We start from the raw sequence: 12,981 nt of genomic DNA on the forward strand, positions 1-12,981 counted from the left end.
CATGTCCCTCCTAAACTCTACTATCAACCTTCAGACTCTCTTGACTCACCAAACCCCCTGCTCCTCCCAGCTCCCCGAGTCTGTCCTACTAATTTCGCTTCTCCATCAGAATTTTATAAGTTCCTCCCCAACCTTTTGTTTCTATTTAGAGATTCTGGGTGATTCTTGGGATTGAGTTACCCTGCTTAATACCCAGTGAAACCTCCCGAATTTCTACATTCTTTCATCTTCGGTACCACACAGTGATATCATCTTTGGATATGAGTACCGCTAAATCTCCAAGTATCTTCCACTGTGCCACCTACCATCTCCCCCATAACAAGGTTCCTTCTATGCCAACATTCAAGGACAAAACAAACAGAGAACTATATGACCTTTAATGTCTCTTCCAACCCTAGCATTTTATTATTCACCTAATACGTTCCTAACCCCAAATGCACCCCTTGTCTACTTCCCCATAAAACATTTCAGCAACGTGACTTTGAGAACTAGCCTTTTAAGTTGAAACAACTATGGAGCTAACCCAGTGTGATGCTAACCGACAACTGCATCCCCAGAAGTAGCACCAAAGCGTTCTGCAACTGTATTCCACTTCTGTACCACGGAGAAAACATCCGAAGTGCCTTGCGAGTATTCAGCTGTAACACAAAGTTACCTGCCCCCTTCCCACATCCCCCTCGCGAGTGCCTAATCCCTGGGGCTTGACGCTGTCATGACTCTAGGAGACATCGAGACTAAGTACCACCACACCGACAGTTTCGAACCACCACCACTAAACATTTCAAAACAATAAAACAGAAACATAGCGCTTCCACTGGGGGAGGGGGGAAGGGGCAGGCGGAATAGTAGAACCCCCCTCACCGGCCTGTGCTGTCGGTCTCCCGGGTTTGCAGTGTGCTTGCCTCCCTCCTTTCCCCTCGACCACATCTTCCCCTACCACAATCTCCTGCACCTCCATAACTCGAAATCCCGGAGCCGAGGTGCGGCCGGCTCCTCCCAGTCTTGCCCCGGACGTCCCTCCGGCCCAGCCTTCCTCTCGGCGGGACTCCGGCGAGGAGGGCCCCCTCCACCGTCCAGCTCACCTCCCTGTCCCTTCCCAGGCCCCCCTCCAGGGCTCTGACCTGAAGCAGAACCTCGAGGAGCCAAGCCCACGAGGCCCGTCGCGGAACCCACCCCCCCCTCCTCCTCCCAGCACCTCGTCCTCCATGCACCCGGCCCCCGAGGCTCCTTGTCGTCGTCGTCCGGGCTCGCACCGCCCCCCGTCGGGGCTCCACCCTCCCTCCTGCCCCCGCCCCCAAAACGGCCCCCTCCCCACGGCGCGCCAGCGGCGCCCTCTGCCCCGGCACGGGACTCCCTTTGGCCTCCGTTCCCCGCCCAGAAGCGGTGGCGGCGGCAACGGCTGCGGCGGCCCCAGCAGGAGCAGCGGCGGCGGCGGCGGCGGCGGCGGCGGCGGCAGCACCGCCCCGGCCCCGCCCCGCCGGAGCCCCACGCCCCGCCCGCCCGCCCCGCCGCCGGACTGCTCCCCCCGAAGCCCACCGCCGAGCCCCCCCACGCCGCGGCCGCGATCCGCTCGAATCCAGCTCCGCGGGGCCTGCTGGCCGTTCTGCACGCCCCTTAGGACCCGGCGGCGAGGGGGCGGGGGGAGCCCCTGGTTCGCGGCCATCCCTCTCCCTCCTTCTCCCAGGGCTGGGGGATTGCCCCTGATCCCGAAACCCGGCCCCGTAATCGGAGCCTCCCTCCCTCCAGCCCTCGGCTCTGCTCGCAGACCCCGTGCCTCCAGGCCTGGCGCGAGGCGGGTGGAGGGCTTGCACGCTGGCTCTCCCCCTTGCTGGCCGGGGCTAGGGTGAATTGCCCCCGATCGCAGCCTCCTTCCCTGTAAGCCCCCTCCCCACCGCGCCCGGCCCGGCGGCCCCCGCCCCTGGAGCGAGGGCAGCTGAGCCAGGGCGCTCCGAAGTCATCCCCCGCCTTTTTTCCAGGGACTCGGCTAATTGCCCCTGCCCCCATCACAACACTCCCACTCCCGAACCCAGGCCCCGCCGCCACCCAGGGGTCCCCCTTACCCTATGGTTCCCGCACCCCAGCACCGGGGAGAAAGCAGCCTTCAAGAGCACCCGGCGCACCTCCCTTCTGAGGTTGGAGGGTATTTTCTCCTGGTCTTTTCAAGACTTCATCACGGACAACCCCCCTAAAAAAAAAAAAAAAAAAACCAAGCCCTTTCTCGCCCTGCCCTGCTGACCAGCCTCCCTTAGGGTTGTCGGGTTCTTGGATGGGGGGTCGAGGACCAGAGAGTTCACAAGACCATAGCCTCCACCGCCCTTTCCGAGGAGTAGGGTAATTCCAATGGTTTCCTCCCCAGGATCAATCGACCCCCGTGTTTCCATGGAGGCCCCCGCCCAGCCAGGAAGAAGACTCTTCCTCGGATCCTGGTGAACAAGTCTCACCTGGCTACGGGAGAAGGGGGTGAGGCGAAGGTAGGCTAGGGCAGAGGAATGGGGTACGAAGGTGGGAAGTAGAGGGGAGCTGTCCCGAAGGGAGGGGCGAGGACAGAGCGAGCTCCAGGGAGCGCTACGTCCGGGGACACGAAGAGGACGGCGCCCCCAGGGACAAGCAGAGCGGCCACGGGGCGAAAAAGGGACAGGGCTGGTGAAAAGCTTAAGATAGAAAGAAGACAGTGGGGGGATACGAGAAAGCAGGGGAGTCAAAAGGGGTGGAGGCTTGGGGGAGAAAAAAAAAAAGACGCACCTGTTCCCGGGTCGGCTCCGCGGGGAGGCTCAGGCCGCCACCCGGGCTCCCTCTAACCCCCTCGGAACCGCCACCCGCCTAATACCGCCCAGATCAGCTGCCCCCCTCCGCCCCTTATCGCCACCGACCTCCTTCTCCTCTCTGTCGGCGGCGGCGGTCGGACTCTAGGAACTGAGAGGAAGAAGGGAGGGCTCAGCAAAGCGGAGGAGAGACAGAGCCACACACTGGCAGCAGCCGCGGCGAGCGAAAGAGTGAGGGGGAGAGCGATGTGTGTGTGTGTCTGTGTGTGCGAGAGATGCCTGGTGGAGTGGGTGCCGGTCGCAGGGCTCGACGGGAAGTGGAGTCCGGCCGGGCTCGCGGGCGGCGCCAGCCCCTGCTCCGTGGGACTACAACTCCCAGAACACCGCCGACGTGGGGGGGGGAATGGAGAGGAGGAGGCGAAGGGAGCGAGCAAGCAAAGAGAGGGAGGGACGAAAGCAGGGAGCAAGCGGCGGCGAAGGGGGCAGAGCCAAGCAGCCCCGGTGACACTGGGAGGGGAGGGGAGGAGGAGGGGATCGCGGCGAGGACCGAGCGGATTCCGGAGAGGGACGCAGCGGTGGCTGCAGCAAGCCGGGCAAAAAGCTAGACTCCTGGGAGAGGCGGAGGTGCTCAACCCGAGGGGCTGCAAGAGCTCCATGCCCCCCCTCGACGTCCCCCGAAGGGGGAGGTTGAGGAAGGGAGATGAGTGCGCCTAGGCCAGGGATTTCTCTTTCTTGCAACCCTCCCCACCTTATGCCCCGACCTGACTTTCTCAGGCCACTGGTGCCGGATCCAGTGTGCAAATCCGGAGACCTCCCCTGCCGGGCAGCACAGAGCAAACGCATTCAGTCCCCTCCTCCCAGGGGCCAGAGGGAGGCTCCCCTCGCTGGCAGGGCGTGACTCCCCCCTTCTTCCCTCCCCCCCCCCGCCAGCCGTCGCCACCCCCCATCTCCCTCCCCGGAACCCCTCCCCTGAAGCCGGGGCTTGCCTCTGTCTCCCCGCCAAGAATCGGAGTCCCTTAGGGGCGCAGACCCAGTCCCCTCCCTTGTACTGGGCCCTCTACCCACCAGTATCCCCTTCTTAGTTCTGCCCCCCTCACCTAAGTGATAGTGGGGGCGACTCGAGTTGGACTGATGGCGACTTTCCCTCCGAGGCCAGCCGTCCTCCGCCACACCGATCCTGTGTCGAGATAGAGAAGCACGTTAATATTCCCGCCCCCCTCCCCCCGCCAGGTTCGGATTCCCGTGGAAATGGCTCGCAGGAAAGGGGTTGGTAGTGGAAGTGAGCCGGGAGTGAATCCCAATCTTCAAACCTCATCCCAGGCGTGGAAATCCAGGGATTCTTCCCTTTCCTTAAAAGACAAATTGCTTGGGGTACCTAGGGGGTAGGTTAGCTAAACCCCAACGTCCACGCGACTCGAAGCGACGCTACACTGTAGAATAAGATACGAACTAGCCTGCCGCCGCAGGAGGGAAAGTCTGCCTCACCATCATCGTGCACCCCCCCCCCCTCTACGCAGACCCCAAAGGAGAGTCAGATGGCCAAGAAAGGACGGGAGGCAGTGGGAGTGCTGGGGAGTGGAAGGCTTGTGCGGGGAGGGTCCGCGGCCCCCTGAGAGCAGGATCCAGATGCTAAGAGGTGGGTGGGGGGTGCGGCGTAATTGCAGACGGTGTCTTTGCTCGCCTTTCCCGGAATCGCCGCCGAACCCCGTCTAACACTCGGAGTTGCTTACCAGTCAGTCCCCTCTCCCCATTTGTGCGCGGGAGGCGGCCAGAGCCCGGGCAGCCCCGGCACAAACTCCACGGAAGCTGGCCTCCGCCGCCGCCGCGCTGCCGCGGGCCTCCCTCCCTCGGCTCGCGGCCCCGCCGATCTACCTTCGCCCCCGGCCGAGGCCAGACCCCGTTCTCAACTCCACGCCCCTACTCCACCCCCGGCTCCCCTCCCTGCTCGGCCCGCGGGTCCGACCCAGCCCTCGCGCCGCCCCGCCCTACCGCTCGGTCCCGAGCCCAGCAAGTGCCCCGAACTCGCCCCCCACCCCCACGCCCAGGCCAGCCCTCCAGGCCTGCTTCCCTCCCGCGCGCCCCGCCCCCGAACCCACGTCCTACTTCGCCGCCCAACTCGGCCCCGGCCCGGTTCGGCCCGCGCCCAGGCCACCCGCGTCCCCGGTTCGGTCCGGTGTGCGGCCACCCACCCCGCCCTTGCCTGAGTGCCGGCCTGGCCCGCTGCCTGCGCCCGCCGAGGCGGCCCAGGCGCACGGTCCGGGTCCGGGTCCCGGCCTCGGTCCAGGCGCCGTTGCCGCGTCTCGCCACGAGGGCTCGGTCCACGCAGGATCCGAACCCGCGCGCGGTGGGGGCCATGGGAAGCAAGTTTCTTCCCCCCCCGCCCCCGCCGCAGGGCCGCGCCGGCCCCCCCACGGCGCCCCCTTCACCTGGGGAGAGCCCCCCCGCCCGCCGCTGTGGCAACTTTGCTCTTCTCCACGCCGCCGGGGGAGCGGGCGACGCGGGAGGAGGAGGGAGGTAGCGAGGGGGGGTGTGCTGAGATCAGGCCGCTGGGCTCCGGGAGGACACGTGGGGGAGGAGGGGAAGGAGGAGGAGGAAGGGGGGCAGGCCTGCAGTTCTCGGGGCTCCCCCTGCGAGCCCCGGGGAAGCCGGAACCTCGCCCGGCAGCCGCAGACCCCGCACTGGCCACGGGGGAAGAGCGGAGCCACCTTCCTTGGCCAGCCCCGGGCTCCAGGAAGGGGGGGGGGCCGCGAGCAGCGCCGCTCGGGGTCGGAGAGCGAGCGTTTTCGCTAGTGCTTTATTTGTGACTCTCTCTCCCCGTTTTAGCCTCACTGTGTGCGTGTTGGGGGGTGTAGGGTATTGCATGCCGAGGGGGGCGCCCCACTAGGCGACCCGCCCCCCCCCGCCCTCCACTTCCCCACCCCAAGCGACCTCGGTGCGTGGCTCTGGCGCTCGGGCACCGAGGCCGCCCGCGGCTGAAGTGGGACAGGTGCTGGGGAAGGGAAAATGCCGGGGCTCGCCGCCTCGCCTCGCGACTCCGAGGCGGCCCACCCTTCGTGGTAACCTCCCGGGCTGCAAACTCCCAAAGCCGCCCTCAAAGCGCAGCCCCCTACCTGGGCGGGGTGGAGGCACGGGGCGGGGTGGGGGAGGGATTGAGAAGCGGGAGAGGGGAGAGGAGGAAGGGGGCGAAAGGTCTATAAAGGGGGAATCTTGCACGACTCGGGGGCCAAAAACCGGCTCGAAGAGGACTCGGGTTCTGCCCGCTTTTCCTGGGTTCCTCAGGCACCAATCCGAGCCCCTTGACCCTTACCCTTTACCCTAACGACTCCCGGCCTGGCCAAAGAAATAAATTCTCTTGTGTATTTACATCCCAGGCCATCCCCTGGACTGAAGGGCTGAAAAGCAAAGTTGTGGTCCACATTCGAACTCTGGTGACTTTACATTAACTCTAACGAGGAGAGAAGCTTGCGAAGGAGCTGAAACTGCAGGCAGACTCGCTTTCAGTCTTCGGGTGCTTAGCAGCTCTAACCCTGAGCCTGTAGTAGAGACTTCAAAGGCATCGCCTCAGCCTGGAGGGTATTAGGGGAGGTGCCCAGTAGTTCCTGGAGGGTTCAGCGCTTTGTAAACGGAATGTGGAATGAATAGCAGGAATTAAAAAAAAAAAAACTTTATGTGCAGATATATTGATACTATTTATTATATACTTATCCATACTAAGGAAGCTGGAGAGTCATTTGGGCTAGAAGGAAGCCCTGCCGAATGAATGCCCTCCTCCTCCTCTTTCCCACCCCCTCCCTTTTCCTAGGCCCAGGGGGTCCATCTGTAAGCTAGGGGCTGTCTTCCCTCCTCTGCTAGGACTTTTGAGATGGTTTGTCTCCCTCACCTGGTTTGAGGGATGTGCGTGGGTACTGAGGAGGAGGACAAGTTATCTAAGGTTGCAGTGGCTTTGCTGTTGCTGAGGCCTGGTGTTGGATGACCCCCTCCTGCTTGTCCTCACTAGCCTCCACATCTCTTGGCTGCAGAATGGACATGGTGCTGGCCATTTTGTTTTGCTTTGGGAACCTCCTCACTAGCTTGTTTTACTTGGCCACTGCACCCTCCCATACACGCCTGCCGCCCAAAAGTGTTTGGCCTAAGGTGCACCAAGGGAAGGTAAAGATTTGGAAATAAGTTGTTCAAGCTAATCAACATATGAATTCAAAATGCATTATTAGGGGGAAACTGCCTCTTGAGGGGGCCCCACCAATTCTGCTTTGATTTAAGTTGATCATCTTTGCTGATTTTAATTAAATCTAGTAATTATGAAATCTCTACTTCTCTTAAGGCTCTTAGGGCCTTAGGGCTACTTTGCTCCTTGGTCTGAGGCTGAAATGGATTCTGGCCACCTCTGTTCCCACTAGTCTGTGTCTCGCCATTTGGCTGCATCATTTATCTGGTGAGATGAAGGTTGGGGCAAGATGGTTGTTTCCTGGCTGGAGCTCTAGCTTCTCTGAGCCCTTTCCTGTTGGGGGCCAGGCTTCCTGCCCTACAGGAGATGATGGGAAACCAAGGAGCAGGGTGGAGAGAAGTGTGGGAAACCTTGTAAAGAATGTAGATATTAATGATGATTTTATTTTAGGCAAGAACCGCAACATAACCATAATAATAATACCTTACTTTCGTACAGCATTGGACTGGTTTATAAGGCCCTCCCACTTACATTATTTCATTTGTTTCTCACAATGCTCAATTTTGTAATTGAGGTGAGGACACTGAGTCAATGAGAGTCAATGAGTGGCTTGCTCAAAGTCATATAGCTAGTGAGATCCTGAGCCAGGACTCAACCCCCAAGTAGTAGTCCTGACTCCCCATCCAGAGTTCTTCTCAATATGGTACCTGTCTCCACTGAATACCAAAGTAGTCCTTTTTTAGGCAGATTGTTTTTTCTGATTATTTCTCCCACCAATAAGATCTATTGGCCCAGGCCTTGACTCTCAGAGAGGCATCTTGGTATAATGGAAAGAGGATTGTTGAGAAGTTCTAAGAACCACCAGGTCCTAGTCCTGTCTTGTCAATAACTAGCAATGTGACCTCAAACAAGCCGTAACATTTGACTGAGTAGTGCCAGCCCGATGCCAGGGACTATGTTTTGGGTCTCTTCCCCGCCCCCCCCCATAATACGGAAATCAAGGTACCTGCCCTACTTCCGCGAGCAGTGAGCATCGTATGAGATAAAGGATGGGAGATGGTTTTGTACACCATAAGCTTCTGGGGTCATGTAGTACAGAGACCTAGGGGTGACTCCAGCTTGGGCCCCACCCTCCTGCAACTTACCAGACAAAGCAAGGCATTGGGGAGGGGGTCTCAGTAGCCCCAAACCAACCTCCAACTAAATTCATAGGATAATTGCTTCAATTCTCTGCTTTGTTCTGCAATCAGAGGTCTTGTCTCTCTGGTAAAGCAACCCAGCCCTAGGACCAAAAAAAAAAAAATCCCAAATACTTTATATCTTTAGAATGTCAGAGGGAAGCAAATTGGAGGCTTGGCCGTCCCTTCATTTGCTGCAGTCGCTCATTTGAAGGTGAAGTCAGGTTTGGAACTCAGTCTCAAGGCTGCCAAAGGGCTCATTCTAAGTCACCCCGGTGGAAAGGGGACCAGGGGCGAGGGGGAGATAGAAAGAGCCTCACACTTGCTAGGAGACAGTGCTGGGCTGGTGTGAGGTCGGCAGGGCCGGCCAAGGGTTACATGGTGTTTGCCAGTGTTTCACTTTATGTTCTGGGGAGGGGTGGGGGAGGATTCAATGCCTGCTATTTGTAAATCTCAAAATCACAAACCCTATTACAGCAGGGTTGCTGCTGTTCGTGCATTCCAGCAGCCCTTGAGCGCTGGGGACCAAGCGCTGGCTCACCGAGGGAGAACAAACGGCCAGCCAGCTGCCCGGGAAGGCCTGGGCTCTGCCCTGGTAGGACCGCGGGTCTAGATCTCGAGCCAGCCTGTCTGGTTAAACTTAACTCTGTCAACAACCAACAACCTTTTTAGATTTTATGGCCAAAGGGGGGAAAATACGAAAGGGGACTAGACTCACCCCAGAGGCCTCACCAGGTCAAGCCCCCTCCAGCTGGCTGACCACTCCCCCCGAAGACTCTCAGGCACTTAACTAAGTTCTTAATCAAACATACAGTATTAGAGATGGAAGGAACTCTAAGAAATTACCTGCTCTCCTGAAAAACTGGCTGTGGCTGCCCACTGCCAGCTGTTTCAGGACACCTTCCCTCACCCCGGCCCCCTCCCTGTGGAAGTTAACTGCCCTTCTAGGGTATCTCCACAGTACTTAGCTTATCCCTTTATTTAGCACTTTGATATACTTTGCCCATGTCTCTTTCCAACCGCATTTTTAATTCCTTGGATGAAGGGACCCAGTATTTCTCCTCTGTGTATCACATTCTTCTTCCTCTCTCCCCCACCTTGGCATAGATTCCCGATGCCATCGAGTTGATTCCGACTCATAGTGACCCTATAGGACACAGTAGAACTGCCCCATAGAGTTTCCAAGGAGCACCTGGTGGATTTGAACCCCCGACCTACTAGTTAGCATACGTAGTACTTAACCACTAAGCCACCAGGGTTTCCTGGCACAGATTAGGCCCACTATAAATGTTTGTTAAGTGAATGAATGAGTGAATGAGCTAGTCCAACTCCCTTGTTTTACAGTGGGGAAGTGGAGGCCCAGACCTGGCTTCCCTTCTTGCCAGTTAAAGACTCACTTTTAAGTCTCGGTCTCTTTTAGTCTTTCTCTTCCCAAATAGTGGCGATGCACACAATCTCTGAAGTTAGGGATATTGCCTTGGGCATTTCTCTCTGAGCCTCAGTTTCTTTGTTTATAAAATTGGGGCTAATAAATACCTCTTGAAAACGTTATAAGGACCAAATGAGTTCCTGGCACCTAATAGATGCTCAATAGCAGTGTTTTTAAAATCTGAGAAACGTTTATGAGTTCAGAACCTGGGAGTACCTGCTTAATTCAAGCCCAGGAATAAAAGCCACAACCTGAACATAAAGAAAAAGAGAAGTATATTTTCAGTAAGGGAAATGGAATGAAATTTAACAAGACCTTATTTAGTAAAGCGGTTATCCCCCTCCCAAAAGAGGCTAAAGGATACTGAGGAAAAAAATATTGAGACTAGCGCCCAGTTCGGTGGCCAACAATCAACTGGCGCTAACCAAATTTCAGTTCCTGGGATGGCTGCGTTTGTCCTGCTGTGTGGTGGGGAAGTTGGCATGGGACTGAGGTGCCCTGCTGAACCCACACATAACATTCTCACCCCTATCCCAGTGCCTCCACCTGAATGCCACTCTCCCAGGCCAAATCCTTCAAGTCCCACCTGAAGGAAGCCTTCTCCAAATGCTTTTTGCCTTTAGGAATGCTCTCATCCCTAACCTCTTGGTAGGTTAAGTACTGCCCAGCTTAGCACTTAATGCTTTTCTGTGCTAGTTTGACCTCCCCATTTGAGGGTAGGCACCTTGTCACAGAAGGTGGATCCCCACCTCCCTCCCCTACCTCCCCCCTCGCCCGCCAGCATTTGAGCAGACAGCACTCAATGAATATTTGGGATTCATTGACAGTAGCTGTTCTTGGGGAGCAGTGGGGGCATAGGCCTCCTCAAGTCCTGCCCACCATGCCTTCTCCCAATGCCCCGTATCCGTACAGACACTGCCCTTCTCAAATCAACCACTCAGCCTTTTCAGTAGCCATCTTGCCTCTTAAATTTATAAATGTCTAGAGGGCAAGGGCTATGTTTTCCTGTGTCCTCGACCCGGCCCAGCATAGCACTACCAACATTAACAGCATAGAGTAAGCACATAGTTTTGCTGCTATAGATAACTTGGTAAAGATACCATTCTTATTTTGGGTTTGTGTGTGCATGTGTGTTTATATATATTCTTGTGTTTCTGTTCTTCTTCGTTAAACTGCAAGGGGCTCCAGAGGAGGAATTGTCCATTTTTGTGAAGACTTGCAAGATAATTAAAAATCAGGTTAAGATCAGGTATTTAGATTTTTTTTTTAAATCCATGAAATGAGTGTTTTGCTGTCAGCACACATTCAATATAAACTCTTACACCAATGTTTCTCAAGTTTTAACATACATAAGAATCATTGGGGAGAGCTAGCTTGTTAAAATTCAAATTCCAAGGCACCCTCCTGCCCAGGGTCTTACTTAATAGATTCGGGCTGGTGCCTGGCACTCTGCATCTCTGAAAGTCTCTACAGATAATTCTGAACCAGCGGATCCATGGACTATACCTTGAAAGACACTGAGCATTTTTTCCATTTTCATCTTTCCCAGAGATGCCCAAACTTTTCGCTAAGAAGGGTTTTATTATTTCTTTTCCCTCAGGGACTCCATTTAACAAAGTTATATGTTACTTAGTACGTACCAGACACTGTTCTAAGGATTTTACAAATACTAACTCGTAACAGCCCCACAAGGTATTATTTCCCCCTCTTACAGATGAAGAAATTGAGGCACAGAGAAGTTCAGTGACTTGCCCGAGGTTGCCCAGCTATTAAGGTTTTTTTTAATTGAGGTGAAATTCACATAACATAAAATCAACAATTTTAAAGTGACCAAATCAGTGACATTTAGTACATTCACAACGTTGTACAACCATCAGCATTTTCATCACCTCCAAATAAAGCTCCACGCCCGTTAAGCAGTTGCTCCCACATTCTTCTCCTCCCTCAGCCCCTGGAAACCACCAATCTGCTTTCATTTATACGGATTTACCTATTCAGGACATTTCCTGTAAATGAATCACAAACTTAGCATAATGTTTTCATGGTCCATTCACCTTTGTAGCTTATATTAGTACTTCAATCCTTTTTATGGCTGCATAATATTCCATTATATGGATATGCCACAAATTTGTTTACCCATTCCCAGCTAATAAGTTTTGTTTCATTTTTTGTCTGCTTGTTCTGTTTTTGTTTCTCCCCAGCGAGTAAGTTTTGAAGTCAGAATTCGAATCCAGACAGTCTAACTTCAGAGTCTGTGCCCTGAACTCCCTTGTGTTCGAAATGCTCATCTATTTAAACAGAACATGTTTTCCTGTAATAATTAATTTGCCAATTAAAAATTTACCAAACACATCCAAAACTACCCACCAGAGCTTCAGATCAGCCAGAACTAGCCACATTGTGGTAATTTTATTCCAGCCAAAACCGAAAAGCACTCGATGTGTAATCTCTGCAGCTTCATGCAGGTACGTGTTTGGTTTCACTGCGCGCATGCGTGCGTGTGTGCGTGCGTGTATGTTAGTTGCCCTGAGTTGGCTCCAACTCATGATGACCCCATGTACAATGAAGCAAAACGTTACCTGGTCCTGCACCAGTCTCACAATCGTTGGTATGTTTGAGCCCATTATTGCAGCTATTGTGTCAGTCCATCTCATTGAAGCCTTCCCTCTTTTTTGCTGACTCCTCTACGTTACCAGTTGGTCTCAATAGACTTTATGAAGTACTAAACACAATTCACAGAGTCTCCCACAGGCTTTTCTGGGCTTGGGGACCCCAATTAGGGATCCACTGATGGCAAATCCTTGCAAGATACCCAGTCAACAAAGAGCGATTCTATTCAGTGGCTCAGTAGATTCTACTAACAATCCAGAAAGTGGGCTCATGTATATTAGAAAGATTTCCTACTCAAAGCAGCAGGACAAAAAAAGAAGTTAAGGATTAACCTTTAGTAAATGAGAAAATTCCAAAATCCAGAGGTGTTTTCGTTAACTAGAGTTTCACCACAAAGAATGCACAAGGCCATGTCCCCAGGACCAATAAGACAGTCTCCCTGAAAGGCCTTCCAGACCTTCCAGAGGCCTTCCAAACCCGAAGCATCTGCTCTGACAGAACCCAAGGTGAGAATGCTATTCCAACACAACGCTGATCACATGATTTTTCTCCTGACTTGTCAAGGGTGTGGACAAAAAAATAAACAGGCTTGCATCTCCTCTGGAGGCTTGTGATACCCATGTCCCATGTCTGATAGCCCCATTTGATGTCCTGAGCACTGCCCTCTCCAAAGGCACCCGTTGTAGGCGCATCAGAGACCAAGCAGCTGGGGTAGATTCAAAACCATTAGCCCTGACTTCGCTCAACAGAATAAAATGAACATCAAGGAGTGCCTTGAAAGGGAAAAGAGACTACAAAACATGGCGCTTGAGAGGTGAGGAGTGCACAGTGAACGGT

General features: G+C 54.8%; 1 protein-coding gene across 8 annotated transcripts in view; it reads right to left on the reverse strand.

Annotated features, from left to right (window-relative positions):
- The window catches only part of BCORL1 (BCL6 corepressor like 1), a 68,906-nt gene extending 63,629 nt beyond the window's left edge, over positions 1–5,277 (reverse strand). The window contains exons 1-3 of one of the 8 annotated variants that reach the window (XM_049871986.1): positions 5,189–5,277; positions 3,860–3,939; positions 2,061–2,185 (exon numbers count right to left, since the gene is read on the reverse strand). The gene's annotated coding sequence lies outside the window, so the exon portion shown is untranslated. Of the gene's footprint in view, positions 1–539; positions 1,077–1,195; positions 1,212–2,060; positions 2,186–2,870; positions 3,176–3,859; positions 3,940–4,492; positions 4,632–4,865; positions 4,885–5,188 lie in introns of those variants that run through there. The other 7 variants (XM_049871988.1, XM_049871983.1, XM_049871992.1 and 4 more) reach the window with 7 other exon arrangements.
- Between the last annotated feature and the right edge of the window lie 7,704 nt (positions 5,278–12,981).

Source organism: Elephas maximus, chromosome X (assembly GCF_024166365.1).
Source record: "Elephas maximus indicus isolate mEleMax1 chromosome X, mEleMax1 primary haplotype, whole genome shotgun sequence".
NCBI lineage: Eukaryota > Metazoa > Chordata > Mammalia > Proboscidea > Elephantidae > Elephas > Elephas maximus.